Consider the following 27,132-nt stretch of genomic DNA (forward strand, 5'->3'; position numbering starts at 1 on the left):
GGGGGTTGTTCTCAGTACAGGAGGTTTTTGTGATGGTGGCCCCTCTGCATCACTCAGTTGTCATCAAGTAGTTAAGATGCTGCCTCTGTAGGAGTTGGGCTCAGGGATGAGGTGGGAACAGAACCCAGAAGTTCAGCAGCCCAACCCCTCTCTTTCCAAGTTTTTCTGTCTTTGCAGGAGGCATAACCTGTTCCCTGCACACCCTGGTGTTTCCCTGCCTTTGCAGTTGCTCACCTTGTTCTCTCTTGCGCAGCTCTCTCTTGCTTTCCTTGTTCACTTGTTAAAATACCACCCCTTCCTCAAAGCCCATTCCAAATGCTGCTTCAGCCATGTAACTTTTCCTGATGTCCCAACCAGATGTGGTTTCTGCCTCCTCTGAAGCCCACGGTGGTTTATGCCTTTCTTATGACATCATCTTCTCCAGGGTTTTACCCAGTCTTTTGAGCTGGAAAGCCCACAATGAAGCAAGGGGCCTCAATTATCTTTGAGCCCCTCCCCCAGGGCCCAGGGCAGTCTCTTGAACCCAGTAGGCAGTTGATAAATATTATTCAAATTGACATTGACTTTTCTATGACTCATATTTTCAGCAGCTGCAGGACACTAAAGAACATTTGGGTCAGGAGTCAAACAAGCACATCTAAGATATGTCAGATGGAGAATGTAAATAAGTGAAGTGGGACTAGTACAGGAACATTTTTGATGGAGACGCCATTTTAAGAAAGATTTCACATTCTTTGTCACCCTTTTTCTAAGGTGATAAGAGCAATAGATGCAGGGTCTTTGTTGGAGGCGAGAGAGAGTGGTGGAGCCTGGGGTGAACAAGAGAGCAGGTGCCAATCCATCCATCTATCTAAAGGCACAACAGCTGCGCCTTGGCTCTAGACAGTCATTGCCATAGTGTTCCTGGATAATCCAGTTTGCCAAGAGAAGCTGCAAATTCAGAATTTTTGCATGGAAAACCCCAATTTATAGATGTTAGCAAATCTTGCTTTTTTTTTTTTTTTTTCCTTCATTCCAGCCAGCACTGTTGGGAGGGCCTGACTACCAGGCTGGAACCTCTGATTTACACATTAGACTTTTCCTCACTGAGGCAAATAGGTAAATTCACCTTGAAAGTGCAAGGAGACCTAGCTGCTTTTCATTAAACAGAGAGTGTTTGCATCTTGTTTTCATTCTGGAGCATTTGCTTTCCATTGTCCTGCTCCCATCTGAGTGGGAACCCAGGGTCATTGTTACTAATCTGTGCCTGAATCCCAGCTTCATGTGGCATCAGCGCTTCTGTCGCTTGCCTTGAACTCTGTAGAACCAGCTTATTATTTTCCTCCAGGAGTGGTTTAAATGGAGGCTGCAGTCTTCTGCAAAGCATAATTGGTTTTAAATTGTAGGTTTAATAATAATGATGTTGGGCTTCATGTAGTGCCTTTCAGCTTCTGCTGGCAGCCCTTGGCAACCGGTCACTCTTCCATCTGTAGTCTCTCTCTCCTCAGGAGGGGACAGCTGTTAGGGACCTGAGGCCCCCAACCTCATCCTGATAGGGATCACAAGAATGAGGGGGTAAAATGCCCACAGTAGCCATGGGCCCCTGGAGGAGAGGGAAGCCAGTGGGCATCCCTTTGTGCCCTGGGCAGTGGGTGTCTGAGGCTGGATTTCCCAGGCTCTCTGCTGTCTTTTTCCTCTGTTTTTTTTTTCTCCTTTGGGTCACCCATGGCTATTAGGAACTCTTTCGGAACATGAGAAGAGGAATTCAAATTCCACAATTTGGCTTCTGTGCAGAAGGTTTAATTGAGAGGCTATATTAGCTTCATTGGCTATCATCAGGCTGCTAGCTTCTTTCTGTATTTTAAGTAACTTCTTTTCCTTTTCTTTTACCATGGCCAATAGGTTGTCCCTTTAAAAGGTTCAGTTGTGGACTCTGGTCTCTCCAAGTGAAGAGAGCTCTGGTTCAGAAATCTGAAAGCCAGGACTCTGATGATTACTCTTTCTAGAATGATCTGCATAAACTTACATGCAATACTCACCTTTCCTAGCCTCACGTCCAAAGCACTGGTTAGATGAGTAGGTTAAATTACACCACGAAAGTCCCTTCCAGGGCTTGCAATGGATGACTTAAGTGTTTCTGTGAAACGACACCAAACTCCTCCTTGAATGGCATTTGCTGTGTTTCAAAAGACGATAAAACTACCAATCTACATGTGTTATACAACAGACTATCTGAGGCTTGGACAAGTGAGGGCTTGTTCAGCGAAAACTCAGCATTTATGTTATAAAAAGCACAGAGAAGGATGTTGGGGTTGTGTGATGTGGGGCGTCCTGCTTGAAAATTACAGGCAGCGCCGTCGATGACAGGGTAGCAGTGCCCACGGCCACCTGATGACCGCCCTTTGGAGGTTTCCCAGGGTCCACCCTGTGGACAGACCACAGACGTTCAGAACTTGTGGTCTAGTTTGCCCTTGATGACAAGCAGCTCCTCATTTGTGTTGGGGTCTGAACTTCCTTGGCTTCGATGACCATTTCTGGATGGCTCTTTGTTTTTGTTGTAGACATGAGCAAATTATCACGTGGGGAGAATGGATGGGGGTAAAAATGGAAACGTGAAGCCTGAAGAAGTTTCCTTGGGCTTACAAGTCTCGATGGCCATTTGGACCAGTGTTTTGGAGGAAGTGGTGTCTGCAGAGTTTGAAGGGAGCACAAGTGGAACACCCCATTTTGCACAAATGTCACCTGTTTTCTGTCCCCTCCTCTTTTTGCGCACGCTTTGCTCCTGGAGCCTCCAAGTCCGTGGATTAGTGGACTTCAATTATCTACATCAATTTCAATTTTTTTCCCTTAATCTTTAGATGGTGTGTTGTATTTTTTCTGAGGGGGAAAACAGACAGCTGAAGTTAACAGGCTTTGTTCTCTCAAAGTAAACATTCTTAAAAAGGACTGAACCTAATGTGAATGATAGATTCAGTGGGAAGGGAAACCATGCCCCCCCTTTCCAAAAGCAATTTGCCAATCTCTCCGTGAAAGGGAATAACGGCTTCTGAAGGGTAGATATTAGCCGCTGGTGAAGGGAGCCGCACCTGGCTGTGCAGTCAGGGGAGAAAGGAGAGGGAGCGTGGGCAGAGAAGGTGGGACAGAAGGCTGTGTATTCCCTGCTCTAGGGAGTCAGATGTGGCCATGAAAAACTGTCCCCATTGACTCCAGTTCTGAGAATTAGGGTCAAAATTTTGGGTTCTAGGGATTACATACAGAAGATTGTTGTCTTCAGATTTCGTAAAAAGCCTTGACTATTAAATTACTGGCCACTAAGGTGGCAATGGCTGTAATTTAGACCTCCAGATGGGCCCAGGGCTGTCCAGGAATGGGGCACAGAAAAGGTTGGTTCTGATGGGGAAAGGCAAGAACAGGGCTAAAAGAAGATGGATTCAGGTGAAGTACTGCAGGGACAGGCGGCCAGGGGGCCTCCAGGACCTGGTGTGTGTCTCTGGGTGCCTGTGCAGAGCTCAAGGTCACGTGCTTCCCATTGACATAGAGACCTTTGAGAATGCAGCCTGGGGGTAAGATGGGGTTGAGAAACTCAAATGTTTTCTAAAGGCCAGTTGCACAAAGGCTGATGGCTCTCTGAGCGTAAGGACCCTTTACAGTTTGTTCACCACCACATCCCCAACACCTACCAACCAATATTATTGTTCATTACTATTTGGTGGATAATTAGATCAAAGGAAGGGGGAGAGGAGCTTGGGAAGACCTCACGCCAGCACTGACCAGCCATTCCACTGGCCCACACAGAGTCCTGTGGCCTCTGAGGGGCTGTGGTCATGTGAGCCATGGGGACACTCTAGTGCTTGATGGAGGAACAGACTTCCTTTGGATGCTTGAAGCAGAAAAAAATTTATTTGTCCAATGACAGATGATTGGATAAAGATGATATGGTATATGTATACACTGGAATACTACTCAGCCATAAAAAAGAATGAAATAGTGCCATTTGCACAACATAGATGGACCTAGAGATTATCATACTAAGTGAAATAAGTGAGACAGAGAAAAACAAATATCATATGATATCACTTATATGTGGGAATGTAAAAAAATGATACAAATGAACTTATTTACAAAACAGAAAGAGACTCACAGACATAGAAAACAAACTTACGGTTACCAAAGGGGAAAGGGGGGAGGAGAGATAAATTAGGAGTTTGGGGTTCAGATACACACTACTGTATATAAAACAGATAAATGACAAAGTCCTACTACTATATAGCACAGGAACTATATTCAATACCTTGTAATAACCTATAACGGAAAAGAATCAGAAAAAGAATATATATATTAATATATACATATACATGTATACATACATATATACATACATATACATATATCATATAAAACTGAATCACTTTGCTGCACAACTACAACAAACAAACAAAAATTAACATTTAGGGTAGTTAATAAAAATATGAGTCTGTTTAAAAAAAAGAACAAGAATTAATTGAAAGGATATTGGATAGCCCACAGAGCCAACAGGGCCTGAGGATAGGAAGGGAGAAACTCCAGGGGACTGTGTGATGACAGCCAGGTGGCTCACAGGGATGGTCTGGGGACGCCAGGCAGACTCAGCACCCACCGTACTGCTGGGTATCCCTGGACAATGTCCTGCCGCATATGGTCCCACAGTGCTGCCCCCTACAGAGAGCTCCTTCTAAAGAACTCTTAGGTCCCAAGTCCAAGGTGAGAGGGCCATGCCTCCATCCTTGGTGGGCTGGGGTCCTGGCTGTCCTGTGATGGCCAGCCTGGGAAGAGGCAGGGCACTGCCTTTTACATGACATGGGGGAGCCCCTCCTTCCAAGTCGCTGGAGCAGGGTGGCCATGCTGGGTGGCCAAGAAAAAGGCACAGTATCCCCTGGGGGCAGGAATTGGAAGAACCCTCAGTGTGATGAGTAATCCACTTAATTAAGCAAATATGAAGTAAACAAAATAGAAACAGCACTGTCTGCATTTTAGAGTTTTGTGTCAAATCAGGGACGACAGGGGCCAGCAGGTTACAGTGTATTAAGAATATGTTAATGGCAATTCCCAGAGGCTTTGACAGCTCCTTGGCTGATGTGACACTCAGCACATTCTTAAGGAAAAGTCTCACAATGAAAAAGAACGGTCAAGGTGGTTTTGTGGTTGGTTCAACCCCTCCAGAGCACCGGAGAGAGTTCCCGCATCCCGGGTGTGCCCGAGGTCAGCCCTGGCTGTCCCTTTCCTCCCCAGGAGCCGCCAGCTGTGCAGAGCTGTGGTTCTCCTGGGAGCCTCACATCAGGAAGCGGAGTCAGCCGGGGCCCGTCAGCCCAGCCTCGCGCCCTGTAAAGTGCCCCGGCTTCTGAGGGCGAATTAACTCTTGTTTTTATTGCGCTGTTAATTCCAGCTCCTGCCTGTCTCCCTAATTCATTCCACATGTCTGGTCCCTTCTGCCCACAGCAGTCCCTGCCCAGGCTGGGGCTCATCTGTTTCGTGCATCCTGTTGGTCTGTCTGCTGGCAGCTCTGTCCACCAGCCCCCCAACCCGGTTCTCAGGCACCTCTCCTAGGAGGTGACGACTCCTGTTCTCGACCACAGTGGAGCCTAAGCTTTTTGAGGGCCTGACCTCAAAGCACTTGTATTTTATATCTTCTTTGAGCCTGATGCTCAGCAGGAGCTCAACAAATTTTGTTCCACCAATGAACGATTCAAAGCACCTTGGCAGGCTCCCTGGGGAGAGTGACAGTGGAGGGTCTTCCCAGTGGAGGTGGAGTGGGGGTCGGGCAGCTTCCAGCCCAGGGAGGTGCTGAGTGATGGGACACCTCAGAGCTCAGCAGATGCGCAGGGCCTGGAAACAGACGGTAGCAGAGGGGCCCAGGCTCTGGTCTGCAAGCACAGCCCACCTTGGGTTGGGGGGGGTGGTCTCGGTGTGGTTGTGTGGCTCCTGGGCTGGGGAGGCGCACAGGATGGGAGGGTGATGGCCACTGTGAGGAGGTACCTTCTCACCCTTGGGCCTTGGACGGGCAGCCATATATGCTCCCATAATCATGTGTCACCTGCAAGTGCGCAATCCTCTAATTTTGAGTTTTCCAAAACGGGGTTTTTGGAAGAGCTTTCCTCCCTGCCTGCCTGCCTCCCTGCCTTCTTCCTTCTCTCCTCCTTCCCTGCCTTTACTCCCTTCCTTCCTTCTCTTCCTTCCTTCCTCTTTCCCTTCCCCCCTTAACCTATCCCACCATCTTCTCTCTTCAAAAGCAGAAGGGCAGAGAAGGCACCCCAGGTGGATAAATATGTCCCTCTTGGGATTTACCCAGCACGGAAAGTGTATGGTCTCTGCCTTCAAAACAAAATGGCAGAGAAATGAAGTGTCAGAGAAAGAACTCCACTCTTCCCCAGGAGCCTCCCACCTCTCTCCCCTCTCGCTCCCTACGCGTTCTCTCATCTCTCATTACAGTATGTTCCTGGTCCTGCTTGACTGTGTTCCTCACTCCGTCCTCCTCCTCCTCCGCCTCAGTTTCAAGCAGGTTCTCACCCTCTCTGAGCCATTAGCTTTGCCCCAGTTCTAACCCCATTAGCAAGATGCTACAGTGCGCGATCAGTGAGCCCCCGTGCCAGAACTTCTAATCACCAGCCCCCACCTCCCTTTGTCTGTGCCCACCCACTTCCCCACCTTCTTACTCTAACATTTCCATTGTTGTTATTTCTGGGTGCCTGGGAGGGAGCAGCGCAGGCTGGCTGCTGCCGAGTCAACGTGCATGGGGCCCACCCCACTCATAATAACCACACTGTGTCTTAAAAAGGATGTGTTGGAACAGCTGTTGGTGCACACATACCAGGCTCTTCCAGGAGGCTTCCAGGGGAGTGAAGCTTCCTAGTATGAAGTGAAAAGATCAGTTCTTTGTTCCTTCACTCAGAACTTGGGTTTAGCCTAACTGGCTGGCCCTCTGGTCTGAAGCCCAGTGTGTGGGCCACAGAGCGTTGTTAGGTGCTTCTCGTGAGTAAGCTTTGGGGAAACACAGTTACACAAACCTAAAATCTCTTGACCAAGGGACTTATCTGAAGTATTAGTAGGTTGTTTGGTGAGGGGGAGGGGGCATACCTCTGTTGTTCATTCCGATGCCTAAAAAGAAAAGATGATAGAAAATGAGTAAATGCATCATGAATTTCCAAGAGGGGACATGGTTTACGGCCTCTTCCAACATCAGGACTCTGCATTTGCAGAGCATCTCCCAGGAGAGGCTTGAGGGCATCTTGCTCTAGGTGAGGCAGGCAGGAGGAGTAGGGAGGCTGTTTCTTGGCCATTATTTCATCTCCTTAAAAAAGCAGACCAGGAGTGGAGGAGGGTTGCCCTTAATGGATGAAGTAGCCATTGGGTTGGTGGCTCTTAAGTTGAACTCAGGCACAATTGCATTAAAACATATACTTACTGAGCATTCGGTGTGCACTCGGAGTGATTGTTAGGAAATGTGCAGGCAACATGCTAGGTGCTTGAACAACAGTGAACCAAACATAGGTCCTGGTGTGAAATAGCTCCAGCAGTTTCCATGAAACAAGCCTAGAGGAACAATCAGAGAGCAATATAAGACAACGTATACTGGTGAACTGAGGCGCAGAAGCCAACAGTAAGCACCAGCGAACAATTGAAATAGGGGAGAAACTGGACCTGCTGAAGGTGATCAGGAATATATCGGGGAGTAGGTGGGACTAGAGGTGCATGTCAGATAACGAGAGGAATATGGATTGTCGAATAACAGAATGTAAATGCCCCAGGGGAGCCCATGGGGTCTTTGTTGTGTCCACCTACGTATCCTAAGCACTTAGTCCCCAGCACACAGTAGCTGCAGTAAAATTTGTTATTGAATGAATGATACAGTAGAGGGAGGAGGAAGGGCATTTCAGAAGCCAGCAGTGGAGCAGAAGCTCTGGGGTGGGTGGGCAACGTGTTTACTCTGCTGGCGGTGGGAGCAGTGGTGGGTGGACTGGTGGGGCAGTGCTGTTTGGGAGCTGTAGGGTGATAAGATAGGGCCAACTTGTAAAGAGTCCTGAATGCCAGGATGGAAAATTCAAATGTGATGTTGTAGATACCTAACTTACAAAGATAACGTGGGAAAGCGGCCACAAGGAAAAGCCACCAAAATGGAAAAATGACAACAGTGGTGGCACCCCCGTGGTCTGGATGTTAGCCTGATGACTGACTGCAGGCTTGGGAGGAAGAAGTCAGACTCTTCCAAACAGGCAGTAGCGGTGAGAGGACAGAAACTAACATCTGAGAGATGTTCTTAAGGAAAGAAATAGAGCTTAGGGAAATATTAGGGAAAAGAAGAAAGTAAAGACCACACCCAGAATTTGAATAATTAGCATGTTAGAATGGGCGGGGAAAGAGCGAGTCATGTCCAGATTTCAGTGTCATCAGAGCATCCCACCAGAGATGTCCTGAAGGTCACTGGAAATGTGGTGGTGAAGTTTGCATGAGCGGTTTCAGAGAGGAAGATGAGAGAGCTGAGGCCCTGGGCAGGGTTGCCCCTGGTACCCTCTCCCATCTGACCACTACCGCGGGACGGTCTGGGGCTGCAGAGGGACATTGGGGTCTGTAGCCCTGGGAAAGATGGAGGGCTAAGTTTGCGGACAAGTTGATATATACTATGGGAGAATTTGAAACAGACCTTGAAGGATCAGGCGTAAAAGCCAAAGAGATCTTACGGAAATTTCCTGAACCAGAATCTCTGGGTATCTGGACATCTGGATTTGAAACAAGCATCCAGTGGGATTCTGTGGACATAATACCTTGAAGACCAGGTCTCTCTCTGTTCGCTGATCAAATCTCAGGAGTTAAATGTTAAATGTTACAGGAGAAAGTCTGCTTGAAAATTAACAGTCCACCAATTGATGTACACTGGCTTCACAGGCAGTTTCTTACTTTCTGGAGGTGGTCAAAAGAAGTTAACGCATTCAAAAATTTTCATGGCACAAAAAGATAGCCGAGAATTTGTGAGTGGTTGTGTTGTGACACCAAGGCCAATTAATATTAAGACAGAGCTTCGGGGTCTCTGTCATACAGCTTGAAGAGTGTTAATTTTTAAAGTGAAGAGCAGAAGAATCAAATTTTGGGGTAAAGACTGGACTGATTTAGCAGCAGTAACATTAGACTGAAATGATGACCACATTCTCTTGGTCATATATCGAGGTGAGACGTGAGCTGAAGGCCCTAATGTGAGTGCGCTGAGGCCAGGGCCAGACAGGCACCCAACACTTGGAAATCACTGGCATAGTATCCAGACTAAGAGGCACAGGGAGTCCAAGAAGCATGGGCCAAGGGCAAAGTCAGAAGTGAACAGCAGCAGGCACAGGGCAAAGCCAGATGCTGAGCATCGGGCAGGCATGTAATTGACCAAGACTAAATATTTTCTGTGTGCCTGTGGCAAAGTACACAAAGCATCACATTTACTGTTTAGCCATTTTAAACCGGCATTGAGTACATTCACAACTCAGTGGTGTTAAGGACATTCACAATGTTGTGTAAGCATCACCACATCATCCCCAAAGAAACCCCCTTCTCATTAAGCAGTCCCTCCCCAGCCCCCTTTCCCCAGCCCATGGCAACCACTAATCTGTGCTCTGTCTTTATGGATTTGCCTCTTTTGGGTATTTCATATCAATGGACTCACATACTATACGGCCCTTTGTAACTGACTTCTTTCACTTAGCAGGATGTTTTCAAGGTTTCTCCATGTTGTAGCAGGTGTCAGTAGATCATCCCTTTTTATGGTTGAATAATATTCCTCTGCGTGGATGTACCGCATTTTGTTTATTCATTCTTCAGCTGATGGACATTTGAGATGCTTCCACCTTGTGAACAGTGCTGCTACGAACATTCATGAATAAGTTCGACTTTCTGTTTTCAGTTCTTGGGAGTCTATACCTCTGAGTGGAATTGCTGGGTCAAATGGTAATTCTATGTTTAACTTCTTGAGGAATCACCAAACATTTCCACAGATGCTGCCCCACTTTACAGACCCCTCAACAAGGTCCAAGGGTTCTCATTTCTCCACATCCTCACCAACATGTGGTCAACCACAACTATTTGTTGTTGTAAGAGTTTCACAGCCAGGTGCTCCTTCAAGGGCCAGGGGCTGACCCCCAAGGGGTGACCTCCAACAGTCTTCAAGACCCAGCTCTGTGGAGCTGGTCTGACCACAACCACAATGGCGATCGTTGGAGAGGACAAGGATCAGCCAAATGTCTGGTGTTCAACTGCCCAAACTTGATTCATGACTTCAGCACTTCCATGGTGTCTGCCTTCCTGCTCAGCCACTCTCTCTGGTGCCTGACTTCCAAAAGTCACGGGCACTTCTTATGCTGGCTTTGGGCCTCCCCCTGCCTTTAGTGCAACTACTCAGCACTTGAACCAGTTCACAGTTGTGCAACAACGTTGATGGAAGCCATGTGTCATGGTGGTTTGGAGTACAGCTAGCTGAGTGCAACTGTTGGCCACAAATCAAAGCTCATTAGATGGCAGCATTAAATAAATCAGGACTGGGGAGGGAGGAGGTTGTAAACGGAGGGCTGAGTTTGAGAGATAATCCAGTCTGCTATCTCTAGTGTCTTTCCCACTTGCAGTGTTTAAAGTTGGCCTGACATTTATAGGCATTTTTCAGCCTCCTCTCCTGCCCCCACCCCCCACCTCTCTGCCACACACTTCCCCTCAGCAGTGAGCAAACTGGGAATAATTTGACTTGAAATCAAGGTGGAGCTCAGTAGAGCAGGTAATTAAGAATGTGATTTTTCCTAAGCACTTAGGGAGTTATGAGAAATGAGAAACGTCTTTTTTGTTTGAATAAGAGTTACTGGTTTGTGAGGGCAATGACTGAGACATTCTATTCTCTGTGTTCTTGGAAGCTCAGGGGCTCTGAGAATAGGTCTCCGTACCTCTTAGTATCAGGGTGGAACTTGCCAGCGTCATCGTGACCCCTGCCTCCTGCCTGTGGAGCGCCTCCATGCCTGGGGGTACTATTGGACTGTAGACCTGACCTGCCTGCTTCCCAAGGAGAGCGGTCCCCAGTCTTCCTGGCCAGTCCCCAGCATGCAGCACGCCACCCACTTCAGCCACGGAGCATTGCCCTTACCGGCTGTGTGGTTTCTTATTTAGAACAAATGGAAAAGAGAAAGAAACTCACCGTCGTCAACAACCACCACCACCCACCACAGAGAGAATGATGTTTACGAGCCGCATTGGAGGGAGCGAGCTGAGAGTGAAAGAAGCACTTGGGCAAATCTGTCATATGAATTTTAACAACAAGTGTGTGCTCTTAGATATAATGGGAAGTTAGGACCATGAGAACTGAGGAGACTCAGGGGAAGTCATGTCAGCAAGATGGCAGAATAGGAAGTCCCGGACTCTCGTCTCCCCGTGGAGAAGACATCACCTCAACAACCATACGTGGACCACTTCCCTCGGTGAGAAATCCAGAAACCAGTTAAGGGGTTCCTGCAAACCAGGTGGGCCAAAACCAGCTGCATCAGGCTGGTCACATGACCACAAGTTGGAAGTGGCCAACTGCACGCAATCAGTCTTCAAAGAACTTGAAAATAAAGGAAAGGAGGCAGTCCTCTGATAATCAAGTGCAAGATCAACGTGTGACGGGTCACAGTGGAGGCTTCCCACAAGAGGGGGATGGTCTGGCCCTGGAGAACTGAAGACAGAGCATGGAGGAGCGGAGCCCCAGGATTCCGGGCCGGGGACCCACTGTCTCCTGCAACACTTCTGCTAATGCTGCTCAGCCTGTTGTCGCCTGAAGAAGAAGCTCCTCTTCCCTCTCCTCCATGGAAGATGCTCTTTCTCTCTCCCAGAGTGTCAGCGGCCACACCTCCTCTAGTTTGGAGCTTCAACCTTCAACCTTACACCCAAAAGCTAAAAATTGGGAAAGGAACTTTTGTTTTGTTTTAAGTGAAGGATTTTTAAGATGGTAATTTACGTTACAATGAAGAGAAAAAGCAATTTCCTACCCGCCACTGCTCACCCTCTCTCTTTTTCCTCTTTCTCCTGCCCTATTCTCCGAAAAATGTGGCTCGAGAAAATATGACCCTGGGGAATAGTGGATGTGAGAAAGCTGTGTAGCCGGAGCTGAAAAGCAATTAGCCGTCCCAGGCGGTCTCCCAGCAAGCCGAGGCGCGTCCCCAAGGCAGGAAGACATCACCATGATTTAGTTCTGTGTTGGTTGGTTTGCTGACAGCGTGCTGTGTGTCCTGGGGCCGCACGAGAAATAGCTGGCAAAGACTGAGGTCACTACTTCACCCAGCTGGACCACATCTTTGCAGTGACCCAACAGTCAGTGCGTAAGAAAAAGGAGGCCTAGGCTGGTTGTAACCTTGAATGTGTAACCAGCCGTGAGCTCTTGCTAAGGTTCCAGAATGGTAAATGAGGATTATGTCTGCTTGGTTTTTGCTTCTTTATGTTTTAAAAAAAAAACACAACACTTCCTTTATAGTATTATATCTCTCAATCTGAAACTTGGATGTTCTCATCTGAAAGTTGCTGCTAAATAAATATTAAAAGGAGTTCCGTGGTCAAGTCAGTTTGACTAGCTCCGATTGAAGCCTTCAGTAGGTTTCCACATTACAGGACTTCTCAGGGACTTCCATAGGAATGATGGCTGTAGGAAGAGGACGGCACAGACAGTGGTTCTCAGACGTCTCTGATAATGGAACCCTCTCCCGTCGAATGGCTCTTGGAACTGTTACTCAGCAGAATGTGTTGAGCTGCTTGCTACCTGTTCCTCAGTTCAAACCCTTCATCGCCGCAGTTGATCTTTCAAATAAGATGACTCAATACCTTGTATTTATTTCTCTTCTACGTAATTTTTTTTTTAAGAAATCGACCCATTTTGCCCATGTTTTATAAGAGATCCATCCACCAGCTTGAAGTAAGAGGAGGACTGTTTAAAGGTTGCAGACAGCTTTATCGCCTGCAGTGTTAATAATGAGGACAGAAGCCCGGAGAGATGAAATGGTTGCCCACGGCCACACGCCCAGCCAGTCAGCGCAGAGCTGGGCAGGCTGGTGGTACAGTGGCCTGCCCGACAGCTCAGGCCCTCCTGCAGGCCCCTCACTTTTCCAGGCATGATCTCCTTTGAGATCTCCTTATTTGTTCTTACTCTATACTTCTTGAGAGAATTTATCCAGTCCCCTTATGACAACTGTTGTTTAGCCATTTTCCCTCTGTTGCATTTTGGGTAGAGAGAGCCCTCGCCAAATATTTTTGGGGAGCATATCTGAAGGCAGAGGAGTACACTGGGAACAACCAGGTCCACTCCTCTGGGGCAGCTTCCTCCTTACTACGCCTATTTTCACCCGTGAGGTCAGCACGTCCTTCCGCTTTGTCACTGTACCTGGAGGCTTGGCCCAGCCCATGGCGAGAGGCCCTGGAGTTAGGGCTCTGTCCAGCAGGTGAGGTAGGCAGGTTTCTGATCAAAGGGACCTAGTAACAGCACATTATGGTCTGGCAAACAGCTGGCACCAGCGTCTCCCAAGGCCAGTGGAACTCAGTGAAGGGTGGGCTGGCAGGCAGGTTGCAACACACTCCAGCTATCAGTGCAAGAGACAGGGAGGTCTTCCAGATGCTAAGATGGGAACTAGCCAGAGAGAGATGAGGCCCAGTGGGTAGAACTGAGAGCATGTTCAGGAAGGAAGCAGTGATGAGGATGCCTTGATGCCAAGCCTCAGGGTACACCACTGAGCCGCTCCCCAGGCTTTCCTGCCTGATGTAACAACCACCCCGAAGATTGCTGCTGGTGCCGAGCAGGGATGAGGTAGAGAGCTGGAGGGACCACGTGGGCTCACACGTAGGGAGAGGGGGAGACACAGGCTAAGAACCAAGCGCGCCCGCCCCCTGCATTCCCTCTTGTAACGCTGGTCATCCTCATCTTCACTCTCACAAGTTCTCTAAAGACAGGGATGATGCCTGTTTTGTTCATCTTTGTATTGCCTGAGCACAGCGCTGCCCCAGAGGGACTCAGGAAATGCTCTCAGAAGGAGTGAATGAATGAATGAATGAATGAATGAATGAATGAATGAATGAATGACTTGGAACTATTTAACAGTCGTGGAGATGGAATTAAGTCGGCACCGGAGGTGATGCTCAGGGAGCTGGAAATCTGGGTTCTTACATGGCTGTGGGTGGTGTGGCTCCTCTCTGACAAGTGATTTTCCAGACCCCTCAGACGTGTGTGGCTTGTGTTTGAGTCAGTGCTGAGCAGACAGCCTGGATGTGGCGGGGAGCTGAACTAGGCTGGATAGAAGCAAACCCAGCTGGATCCCAAAGCTGCAAGTCTGTTTCTATTTTGAACAATTTGTCCAGTAAACATTGAGCAGCCTCTGTTTCACCTCCCTGAGGATAAAATGGAAACTTCAGATCAGAATCCGAGGGCCAGACTTTGGACCAACAGCGACATTTCTAAAATCACCAAGCACATGTCTTCCAATTTCCCATTGTAATTCAGAGTTTCAGTATCAGAAAAGGACAGCTGATCAGACATTACAAAGTGCACATTCTCTGAGTTTAAAAATAGGGCGAAAAAATCAATATCGACTTAATTTTGACTAATAGAGCCGGGTTTCTACTCAGGCTGGGTGCTTGGTTTTTACTTTTAAATGGTTCCTTCTGATACTTTAAAATCCTGTTGTGTTCTGATTTACTGAGGAGTTGGAAGAAGTCAATTAATCTTTAATGCAGAATGCAGAGTTTGGATGTGCCCGAGCGGCTTTGGGAGTGTGGCGGGACTCCAGGCCGAGGCCAGGGTCCAGTCACAGGACGCGGGCTGTGGTGAGGAGCCCTGGAGTCACTTAGCTCATCAGTAACGTCTTGATTCTTGTTGATGAAAACCTTCAGACTGAGTCCTAATGCCTTTCAAGGAACCGGATCTGGATTTTGTTGGCTGCTGGTTTTTTGGGTTTCTTTTGTGGGTTTTTTTTTTTTTTCTTTCTCATTGTGCTCAGTGAAGTCTCTTACGCATCCCCTAGTGAAGTCTTTGTAACTCATCTTCCCTCTTCGGTCCTTCCACCAAGACTTATGTGCTCTGGCAGGCCGACACGGACTCTTCTTTTCCCAAAGATGAAAAGCATGTCACTGAAAATATTAGTCAGGCTCACGGAAAAGCTTTGTGAGTTTTGCATAATCACAAAGACAGAGAAAGTAGGTCACTTTGGGAGCCTGTTCTGTTTGTGGAAGAAAAAGAAAAAAACGATGAAGAGGAAGTGTCAGATGGCTTAATTTTATCGCAGCTTCTTCAGCCCAGCCAGTCCTGTCAGAGGCTCTGGGTCTGACACCATGTCCACACTCTCGGGTCTCCCCGAGGCTTGCAGAAAGCCTGTGCAGGCTGGGCTGGGAGCCGGTGGCTTCAGTGGATGTAACGCTCATGTGTGCCCTGGAGAGTTTCATTTGCAGCTGGCATTTGGATGGGAAGACAGTGGGGTGGGGGGGAGGCGCTTGTCTGGGGTTGGGGAATTCATCTGAGTAGCTGTAGTCTTTGGTAACCCAGAGCCTCTCCCGTTCCCAGCTCACTGGCTGGGATCAGAAATCATACACAGGACTAGGATACTCAGAACGCCCAGAGGGGGCGCTGACTGCCCTGGTCTTCAGGGCTGTGGGATTCCTTGGACCAGGCCAGGTTCCTTGAGAGAAATGCTCATCTTAAATGGCCACCCCAGAATTGTCTGATACAAACCAAACCTGGTAGCTCAGAGAGCTCTACACACTTGCACCCAGAGGGGTGCTTTATGTGCAAAGTACCAAACCAGGACATTTCTCTGCTGTACCTCCAGCTAGCTTAGATTCTCAGTGTTAGAAAAAAAGGCAAGTATACCATGAATGGCCTCAGCTCTGCATCTTGTCTTCTGTCTTTTCACTTCCTTCTGCCTGTTGTTTTCATCTTTTAAATGTACCTTACTTTTTGCAGGAGTTGCGGTTTTGAAATTTTTCTTTCTTTCTTTTTTTGTAAAGAGGAGTGTTTGAATCATTAGAGAAGCTTTCTGTCAAAGGAAACACTGCAGCGATGCAACTTGTAAAGGGAAGTTGGTTGTGCAGATGAGCACAATGTCATGGATGCTTGGGGACGAGCTTTGAGTCTAGCGTATTTGCTGTTCATACATTGGGACCCTCTGTGACAAGAGATGAGGTTCTGCCACTCTGTATTTGACAAAAAGAGGAAATAGAGAGTGATCTAGGGATTGTCTGTGACAATTTTAAAATTCATGTAACTATTCAGAACCCTTGGTGGGGACCTCAGTCTGTGGTGGCCACTGCAGTACATTTTGGTGTTTATATTCTATATAGCTATCTTGTCATTCCTAAGTTTTCATCAGCATCCGTAGTAATACTGAGTCAGGGCACCGAGTTTATTAAAGGCTACTACATCCTAAGTCAATGGAGGTTGTTTGGGCAGTTCCCAGGACCACCCAAGTCGATGTAGATTTGCATCGTGTGGAAAGGCAGAGATGGGGCTGGCAGGTCTGCTGTTGGATTGGCCGGGGGCCACGGACAGGAAATCTAAGGCGGCAAGGAGGCGAGTGCAGGTAGTGGAGGCAGGTCCAAAATGGAAAACTCTTAGATCATTTCCTCGCCGGCAAGAGCAGGGGCTGCGGTAGACCAAAAAGATAGGAGTGTTTTACCAGGCCAAGGTCAACTGCCTGCCAAGCCAAAGGAGGATTGAAACAAGAGTAGATGTGGGTGTAGTGCTCTCGGGCTCTTCCACTCACTTCTGCCTGCACTTTGCCTCCTGGGCCTCAGTTTCTTCAACCTCGAAAAAAACATGGTCAGATTAGACAGGTAACTTTCAAACTTGCTATTTTTTAGGCACTGGAACCCTTACTTAAAACAAGATTTTGGTCGGAAAGCCCCCTGTGCATGTGGAATAAAGGTGGGGGTGATCCAGTTGGCACTGGGGGGAGGAGCGGGACTGGGCACCCAAGCCCCCACTCCTCCACCCCTGTCTTATAGATCAGGGTGATTCCTTCACCTCCCAGGAACAGCATTAAAAGATAGTGGAGAAAAATTTTAAATCCTTTCTCACCCAGAAGGTTGGCCAACAAGACTTTGAAATCAGTGCTGCCTTTTTTCCTAAAGCTGCTCGTGGTTTCCTAGACACTGTTGCCTGAAGGGCAGCCTTTCCTGATTTTGCAACAAGGTCAGGCCTCTCCGTCAATCATAGACCAGCTAGAAGTTTCTGCAGACCAGCTGAGGAACCAGAGCCAGGATGCCCTGGACCAGAGCTGGACTACACTGTGGACACACTCATTGTCTACTGCTTAAAGGGGTTCCGCGCAGTGTTAGCCAGCCCTTCTTGTCCCAGCCCTCTCTTCCTCAACAAGCAATAATGCCAGCATTCACCCTGCACTCAGAAGTCTCTTGTTCAGGGAGTTTGTGGGAAGTAGGAAAAAACATGGTGGAATCCTATCCTCCTGTAGAGACCATAAACTGGTTCCAAAACCACATCAAACTGGGTAAAGCCACCCTTTTCCTTTACTCAAAAAAGGCTGTCTTAGACTTCTTTAATCATGAGAAAATGGGAGCTTGAGTTTTATTCAAACCATACAGTCAGAAATTTGGAGTCTCATGACATGTTTGATACAGTCAAGGGGAAAAACCTGAACTTCAATATTAACAGCTGGATAGTTGTCCTAGGTCTGCTCCGGGCTGTGTGACTCTGGGCAAATCACTTGGGCTTTCTGTGCCTGGGTTCACGTCTAGTAAACTGAGAGAACACCCAACTATGGCAAAGATGCAGTGAGAAACTAGATGTGAACGTTGAGAGTGGTCACCCAGTTCTATAAATGAGCTGTAATGGCCAGCGTGCGGGGGTGAAAGAGGCCCCGAATGGTGTTGTCCCCCGCACAGAGCACGGGGTCACCTGATCTGAGACTCCTGCTGTCCTCTTTTGTTGAATCACCAACACCAGCTTGGCACCCAAGTAGAAGCCGGTTCTCCTCCGCGACTGAGCCTGGCGTGGGCTGTTTGGGCTCCACGCACCTGGAGCCTGGTGCCTGCTCCCTTTTCTCATTACCTGGCGTTCTGCCTGCCTGGGGGTAGGTGAGTAGTTTGAGATCTCAGCAGCATCCTACGCACGGAATAAAAGCCTGGGAGGTCAGAGCAGGAGGAAATTTAAAGAAGAGGAAGGAGAGGGATGGGGTGAATCAGAGAGCTCAGAAGGGAAGGGACCTATTCCCTTTGCCAGAAGGTTGGCCATTGTACAAAGAATACATGTTCACTGTAGGAGAAAATAGAAAGTAAAAAAAAGAGTTCAAAAAGTATTTGTTAGTCTCATCACCTGGAACTAAAATGGTTAACGTTTTAGCTATTTTACTTCCTGGCTTTTTATACACACACACACACACACACACACACACACTTGCACACACACACATTAGTGTGTATATAAATAGAATTTTAAATGAAAAGAGGATCATACTCAGAAGTGTGCTAGTAAGTGTTTAATAAATGCCCATGGGAGAGGCTGCCACAATTTGTAGCCTTTGCCAATTTCCACAGTGTAAATGCTCCCACCATAGCTGATTTCAAGCTACCAAAGTGATGTCAACCAGCTTGCAGAGTTCCTGAAAATATACCAGTCAGCTTTTGGGAACCAGCAAGAGCACACTGCTGACCAAGTTTTGTTTTCTAATTAGCCTTGCCTCCCTCACAAAGAGTACAGAATTCTTTACGCCCAAACTTTGGAAAGTTGTCTTTATCAAGTCACCTACTTTTGAATCAAAATTGTTCTCCTTTCAGGATTTAGAGCTGGATTACAGCCTATACTGCTAATTCTAATAGTTGGAATGTGCCTGTTTCTTGTGTCCTATAGATCCTTATGTGAGTGGGGAGTGGGCCCACACTTTATTAGGTGGTAGGAATAGAAATGTAATTGAAAAAAAAAAATGACAGATTCATGTGATCAAGTAATTGGTGGCCTGCAACTGATTGCACAGGCCATTATCCCAGGACGGATTTGACTTAATAGAGGCAGTTTTCTCCTTTGCAATTCCTTCTCCTCGGCCCAGCCAGCTCAGCTCTACAGTTGTCACTTTTTTTTTTTTTTTTTTGGATGGAAATTGGCCCCCCTCCTGTCTGTTGGATGAGAGTGGGCTGCAACTGTTTGGCCCACGTCAAAAGCGCTAATCAGATCCACGTTTTCCTCGTTGAATGGGAGCTTAGGGAAATTGCACGGGGCTGAGGGAGGGGAGGGCTGCACTCACAAAGCAGCAGTGTGTGTGGAGTCGTCCTCCGCTTGGCTCCAGGTAACACGCTGGCCTTCCCAGTCTGCTGGACTGTGACATCCATGGTAAGAGTCAGCTAGGTGGAAAAAGTAGTTGGTGCCAAAGGTCTCCCACACTGGAGTTGTAATTGCCTTCAGAGAGACTGACTGAGCTTTGTGAGCTTCTGATAACCAGTCTGGCTCTCCCAGGCCGGGTGAGTTTCAACAGGGAGTTTCCCACTACGACTTCCTAGGTGTGGGGGGCAGTGCTGTAGGTGGGCCATCGGTGGCTGGGGTGGGGGGCGACGGGCAGTGTCCCAGTAAGAAGGAAAGACTTGCCCTTTCCCTCTGCCCCTGTAGCCAGTGTGAATAGAGAAAGGCAAGAAGTCTAGTTTGGGTCCCTGACAAGAGGGCCAAATTCAGTTGCCTGGAGTGTTTAAGAGGCAAAGGAAAGAACCAGTGGGAATAAGGGGCCTGTCTGCTGGGCAACCCCAGGTCCCTCAGATCCCCTGGGTCAGCTCTGACTTCCCTCTTCTTTATCCCCTTCTCCACCAACCTATTTCCAAGTCGTCACCTAACGCTGCCTCTGAAATGGCCCAAGAAGCTACTCCCCACCTGATCCCCCAGCCTCGGGCCAGGCGAGCATATATCACACCTGAGCTGTGAGGCCAGCCTTCTAATGGCCCCTCTGATGTCTAGCCTCAGTCTGTAGAACCCCATCCGCATCCCTTCACACACACACAGGTTTTTTTAAAAATCAGTAAAGTAAGGGTATGGGTGTAGCTTAGTGGTAGACCGCATGCTCAGCATGCACAAGGTCCCGGGTTCAGTCCTCAGTACCCTCACTGAGAAAAAAATTAAAAATAAAATAGCACTTGAAAAAAGAAATTTAAAAGATCAGCAAAGTTATGTATGTTCATAAGCATTTAGAAAATGCAGGCGTGTAAAAGTGAAAAACCACTCATGGACTTATTTTCCAGAGATGAAACAGTTAGCGTTTTCGTGACTCTCCCTCAAAGAGATTGTTTAGGAATGAAAATAAAACTACTTTGTAACCTTCTTCCTCCCTGTGTGATGGTGAACATTTTCCCATATGGATACTTTTCTAGAATGACATCACAAATCTGGTTATATCACTTCGCTTAAATAATTACAGATATAAAGCCACCAGACAACCGAAATCCATTGCCTCCTTGTGGAAGGTCAAACTCCGGGGAACAGGAGGGAGGGCCAAACAGAACCACCTCCCACCCCTTGCCTGCCAGCCGGCGCACCCTCCACACCAGCTTTTTTGCTGGAATACAAAATCTGTGTGTTTACTCTGAGAATTCCATATGAAGTGGTTTGTGTAAATGACTCCTGCCTTCCGAAATTCCTACTTTGTGAAGTCTTTCATTCTTTCAGATTTATCTTAGATTATTTATGTGTCTGTCCCTAGAAAAATTGGGACTCTCTTGAGGGCAGAAACAGAACTTAGTTTGTATTTTTAGCAACTTGTGGTCCTGCCTGGCACAGGGTGGTAGGCACTCAGTAAGTATTTATGGAATGAACTGCCTTGATTTGCTATGCCTGTTTTTATCCTCTTGCCAGTTTCATGTGTTGGTTTTTATTAGTGTCCGTGATTAATCCATATTACATTTTCTTTTCCTCCCATACTATGTCTCGGTCTTACCGTACTGAAATAAGAGCCCCTGGCTTGGAGCCATCCACTGCTTTAGTTGTGTCTTTGCTGGCAGAATGAAGATGTCGTTAGTTTCTAGTGGCTTTACGGTACTGTTTAGAATCCCTGAGAAGCAAACTTACTTTTTCAGAGTCAAGAGCCCAGAGTCAACCCTCTTCTGAAGAAATGATGTATTGGTTTATGTAAATGTTTAAAACAGGTGAAGGCAGCATGGCTAGAAAGTTTCCAGAGTGGTAGTTCCAAGCCAGGGGGCTTGCTCATCACTCATGGGATGGACGGTGGCAGGAAAAGTCAAGGTCATGAAAGCAGAGTGGGGTGTAGTTGGCCCAGGGCTCTGTTCATGGGCTGTGGGATTCTGCACCTTAAAGATACCCGAGGGACAGTGGCCTCTGCCTGTGCTCCAGAGAAAAATGCGTAAGGCAGTCCAGACATCGTATGCTGCTGCTTGTGGGTCTGAGAATGATTAAATATGGAGGTTTTGCCTGAGGGAGGAGTAAATTTATTTTCAACATTTTATCAACAAACAGTAAACTAGAGCTATTTTTAGTCAAACTCATAGAAAAGGGAAAGCTAGTCACTTCCACTCCTACTGTGAGTAATATCTGTTGAGAAGTGAGGATGAGTAAATTTCTGCCCTCAGAAATAGAAAGAGAGGCAGGTAGATCTACCTTTTATTGCTGCAAATTTAAATGTATGCCTTTGACATTCCCTTTTAATAGAAGCTCCAAGCACAAAATCACATCAAAACCACAACAGGTTGTTCTGTGAATGCAAATAATAGAAATTCTATTCAAACCAGCTTCAACAGAAAGGATGTTCAGTGATTCTCCATTGTCCATAATGTCATCGAGACCCCAGCTTCAGTTTCTCTCTCTACCAGCCTCAGCATTAAGCTTCATCTCAGGCTTTATCAGGATGGCAGCATCAGTTCTAGGCATCTGACTCAGCCCTGACGACATCAGAGGAAGAAGAGGGACCATCGCTTCTGGGCACTTTCTCTTAGGAGTGAGGCTGGATTTTTCCAGAACACCCCGGGAAGGCTTCACCTCACGACCCATTGACCAGTGTTGGGTCACGTGCCTATTCCTGAAACCACTGCGGGTGAAGGAAGGATGTTAGCGCTGATCAGTTAGGTCCCTCTTTAGAGCTGAGGCACCTGCTGTGTAGCAGAGGTTGGCTGAATCCCTGAACAAAAATCAGAATTCTGTTAGGGGGTGAAAAAGAGGGAATGGATACTGGGTAGACAATTGTGTCCTCAACAACTCAAAATAAGCCGTAGAATGAGTTGACAGCTGTATATTCTAGTGACTTTCAAACAGTTTTTTTTTAGCTAGTTCATTCAAATAAAATCTTACCAAGAAAAACAAGCAAAGCTGATAAAATCAGAGCAGCTGTGGTTGTAACCACACGGGAGATTATGGTCGTAAGATCATGGTTTGACAATTGCAGGTAGAGTACTTCTTGTGTTGTTTCAAACATTTTTTTAGTTCCTTGTCTTCTTTCATCCTTATGACACTGTTGTACTACGTGGAACAAGGGGTCGGCTGGCCAGAGAGGACCAGTATTTATAGGCAAGCAGGGCATTCAAGGAAAGCACCTAGGATGGGATTTGCAGATTTGGGCACAAGAGACCAGAGGCTGAGCTGACAGGGAGCTGGGAAGAGAAGTTCCTCTGAGTAAGGTGATGAATGATGATCCCAGAGCTGACTCGTTCACTCCCTGCCTGCCTAGCGTGGGTGGCCCTGGACCATGGGTGATACTTGCATCCAGGAGGAAGTGAAAGGCCTGTTGAGGCAGAAACAGAGATGCTGGGTAGGATTGCTTCACGGAGGGCAGGGAAGACATGCAGTTCAGAGGTTCCACAAGCTTCATTTTGGAAGGGGATAGGTCTAGGGTTGCCATGCGAAATATAGGATGTCTAGTTAAACCTCAATGTCAGATAAACAATGAATACAATTTTAGTGTAAGTGTGTCCCAAATATTGCATGGAACATACATATATTAAGACATACTATATATTTGGACATAGAAGAACATTCCTCAATTTTTGTCTGAAATTTGTATTTAACTGGGCACTATATATTCTTATTTTTTTATTGAAGTATTGTTGACTTACAGTATTGTGTTAGTTCCAGGTGTACAGCAAAGTGATTCAGATATATATCTATTCTTTTTCAGATTCTTTTCCATTACAGGTTATTACAAGATACTGACTATAGTTCCCTGTGCTACACAGTAAGTCCTTATTGTTTATCTACTTTATATATAGTAGTGTGTATCTGTTAATCCCAAACTCCTAATTTCTCTTCCCTGCCAACCCTATCCCCTTTGGTAATCATAAGTTTGTTTTCTATGTCTATGAGTCTATTTCTATTTTGTAAATAGTTCATTTGTTTTTGTCTCTTTTTTTTTTTTAGGTTCTACATATAAGTGATATTATGTGATATTTGTCTTTGACTTCACTTAGTATGATAATCTCTAGGTCCATCCATGTTGCTGCAAATGGCATTATTTCATTCATTTTTATGGCTGAATAATATTCCTGTGTGTGTGTGTGTGTGTGTGTGTGTGTGTGTGTGTGTACACCACAACTTCTTTATCCAATCATTTGTCAGTGAACATTTAGGTTGCTTCCATGTCTTGGCTATTGTAAATAGTGTTGCTATGAACATTGGGGTGCATGTGTCTTTTTGAATTAGAGATTTCTCTGAATATATGCCCAAGAGTGGGATTACTGGATCATATAGTAACTATTTTTAGTTTTTAAGGAACCTCCAGATTGTTCTCCATAGTGGTTGCACCAATTTACATTCCCACCAATAGTATAGGAGGGTTCCCTTTTCTCCACACCCTTTCCAGCACATAATATTTGTAGACTTTTTAATCATGGCCATTCTGACTGGTGTGAGGTGATACCTCATTGTAGTTTTGATTTGCATTTCTCTAATAGCTAGCAATGTTGAGCATTTTTTGGTGGGCAAATAATAAATATTCTTATTTTCTAAATCTAATAGCCCAACCTGGATGAGAAATGGAGGGATCCTGAGACATTAGGACATTAGAGGTGGCTTTCTTCCCATGGTCTCCATTCTGAGTCATGAAGTAGTCAATATCTCTTGGTACCCAACCGATAGTTTTGAGGACCATCAGAATTACCTGAAATGCTCATTAAAAAAGCAGATATCTGAAAACCACCATGGCCTCCGTGATTTTAAGGCTTGGCCCAGCTTTGGAAGACTGCTTCAGACTTTAATTTCCTAAGGGTGAGGATGTCACTTTGTTTATTGCACTCGGTAAATATTTGTTAAAAGAATGAGTGAATGGATGAATGACTCCTCCCTGAGGAATCCTCATTGGCTTCATCCGTGTTTATCTTGTAGACCCCAGGGACCCCAGGAGCACAGGAATCTTTCCATTTCTTTTCTGGTTGTGAGACTCCTGGGAAAGGACTTAGGTGCAAGCTGTCACGGAGAGAGTCCTGGAGAGCAATGGGTGGGAAGAGGAACAACCAGACGGAGCAGGAGAGGGCAGCGCCAGGGCCCGGGGCCCGCCAGGCAGGGGCGAGAGCGTCTGCTTGGGGAGATGGGCCAAGTTTTTAATTACCTCCTCAGGCGAAGAGATTTGCGATTTCAAGTTGAGAACAGGTCTTCAGTTATTTGCACAGGATTCCTTTAGAGTCCGACTTGGCACTCACTCAGCTTTGCAGGGGGGACGACCAGGGTGCTTAAAGCATGTTGGAAGTCCCTCAGCGGAACCTGGTGGGTGGCAGGGAATGGCCATTTTGCTAATCTTGGCAAGTCCCTGGGAGCCTCTCTTTCCCACAGCACCTATCTCCCCAGGCTTCACCGTGGAAAAACTAGACTTCCTTTCTCAGACTTTAAACCCATAACGGACCCAACTGCCTACAGTATGTCTCCCCATATAGATGTGCCCCAGTGCCTACATTCCCTCCAATACAGGGAGCTATAAAGGATTTTTTTGGTTCCAATTCCCTATTTTCCTGGCGAGAGGCTCTGCCTGGTGGACGAGAGCCCGCTTCCCATCCCGAGTGAGTGCTGGCCGGGTGACGTCATGGACACCTAGCTCTCTGCCTGCCGCCTGAATCGCGGGTCCCTTCACAATCTGTTCCCCCATCTGTGTAGCGGGGATGCTGCAATGGGGCCACAGGGCTCCGGGGAGTGCTGGAGCTGTCTGCGGTCTCTGTAGCATAAGGCTCCTCGGCAGGGCTCTGGGTCCAGAGCGGTGAAAACACCGACTCCCCTGGCTTTTCCTTGATGACTGTCGTTCTGTGCCTCCTGCCCTCGCCTCGCTCAGGCGCTCACATGCACCAGTGTGCGCAGATCAGAGCCATGCAGCAGAGGGCCTGCCGCATGGCCGCTTTGTGGTCTCCTGTAGTTTGGTTAAATCTGAAAGGTATCGTGGGTACCTGGGGGCAATAATGAGAACCCCCCCCCCACAATTCTGAAATAAAGAAGACAAATTTCTATGTTGAGAATTAAACTTACTAGTTTACATCATCCACAGTTGAATAGCCAGCCTCAGGAACACCCAAATTAAGAAATTATCCATAAAAGCATATAGAAGCCGAAACTCAAGAATCTTGGGGAGGTTGGACTAAAATATGATTGTTCCTATAATTCAAAGAATAGACATCAATGCTTACTGATGTTATGGTTTGTGGTTAGGAGAAAGTAGTATAAATAGGAAAAGGGTAGTTAGTGTAGAGAACAGGAAGAAAGCCTGCAGGGGCCAGGCGCGAGCAATGCCTTTCCCGGTGTCGTCAGGTGGAGGGGAGTCTTGGCTATGCAGACAGGTTCCTTTGGGAAGTCCAGGCTGGTGTGAGAGAGGGCGCCTTAGCTGGGGAGTCCTCTTCCACTCACCAGGTTCTCCTCATTCTGAAGTTTGCCTTCCTCTGCCTCCTGCCTTTGGGAAAACAGGCATTGATCAGACTGATGCAAACCTCTTCCCCACTTAGGAACTGTATTTCCAACTGAAAGTTAATGAAAGAGCCTTCTTGCTGGTAACTGTATCTTTCAATGTGCTGGAAAAAACTGCATTTCTGAGCTTGGGAACCTGAAGGCATGGATGGTGGGAAGTTCACCAAGATCAGGCTCACCTTGTGGTGTCTCCCCAGCCTGCCAGTGGCCTTCCCCAGCCTCATCTTCCAACTATGCACATGCCCCTGGACATTAGCATAGACGCAGCAACAGCAGGATCTTAGACAGTGGGTCCAGCCTCTTCATCTGCCCAGACTTCTCCCCAAGGCCATTGTGGCAGTGCCCAGAGTAGAATTTGATGTTTTCCCACCTGGTTTCTTTCCATTTCTGCTACCTCTGGTCTTATCTTCTCCCTACTTCATTTTTCAACCCTAAGTTCGTCTGCGCAACGTCCAGTAAAGCCAAACAAACCAAAACATTGGAGTTTGGAGCAGAGAAAGGTTTATTGCAGGGCTGAGCAAGGAGAATGGGTAGCTCCTGCTTGAAAGACTTGAACTCCCTGATGGTTTTCAGGGAAGATGTTTTAAAGGAAAAATTCGGCGAAGGAGGGCTGCAGGGTGTGGGGCCTTCCTCTGATAGGATGGCGGAGAGGTAACGGGGTAGGGGATGGGTTCTAGGATCTCAGTCATCAGCCTTCTGGTTCCAGCCAGTCCGGGGTCCACGTGCTTGTTCCCAGCATGTAGTCTCCATCCTCCACCTGCATGGGGGTCTTAGCTCCTGCAGAAGAACCCAGAGATGTGTATCAGATTATTATGCGCATCCCTTTAGGAGGAACCATGAGTCCTCTGATTCTGTTCTTCTTATCATTAACTGAATCTGCCCTTTGGAACTCAGGGAAGGTCTAGGAGGCTGAAACCTTTTTCCTACAAACAAGAAATGGGGGATATGGAAAGCCTTTTGTAACCTGGGTGGTTTCATCGCCCCTTTTAAAGGCCCAGATGGCGCATGAGTAGCCATGGGGGCCATGAGGAGCGTGGGGACTGGTGTGTCACACGCCTTCACAATCTTCCCCCAATTCTGATTTCCTGCCTGGAAGAGGTCAAATGAGGATTCCTTCCCTCTCACTCCCATGGCCATTGACTTGCCTTCTCATGACCATTGTCTGAGGCCTTTCCCACAGTGGGGCCTGGGAACAGAGGACGCCTCTCAGAGAGGCACACAGGCTGAACCTTTGTGCTCCGTGATCTATTTCCTCTGAGAAGACCCTCTGGGTACCAGGCGCT

The 27,132-nt window shown here is 47.2% G+C and overlaps 1 protein-coding gene across 3 annotated transcripts in view; it reads left to right on the plus strand.

Annotated features, from left to right (window-relative positions):
* The window catches only part of PDZD2 (PDZ domain containing 2), a 342,111-nt gene that overhangs the window by 84,077 nt on the left and 230,902 nt on the right, over positions 1–27,132 (plus strand). Inside the window, exon 1 of one of the 3 annotated variants that reach the window (XM_032470578.1) lies at positions 23,091–23,147. The exons of the other annotated variants lie outside the window; for them this stretch is intronic. The gene's annotated coding sequence lies outside the window, so the exon portion shown is untranslated. Of the gene's footprint in view, positions 1–23,090; positions 23,148–27,132 lie in introns of those variants that run through there. 3 annotated transcript variants of the gene reach the window in all.

Source organism: Camelus ferus, chromosome 3, assembly GCF_009834535.1.
Source record: "Camelus ferus isolate YT-003-E chromosome 3, BCGSAC_Cfer_1.0, whole genome shotgun sequence".
Taxonomy (NCBI): Eukaryota; Metazoa; Chordata; class Mammalia; order Artiodactyla; family Camelidae; genus Camelus; species Camelus ferus.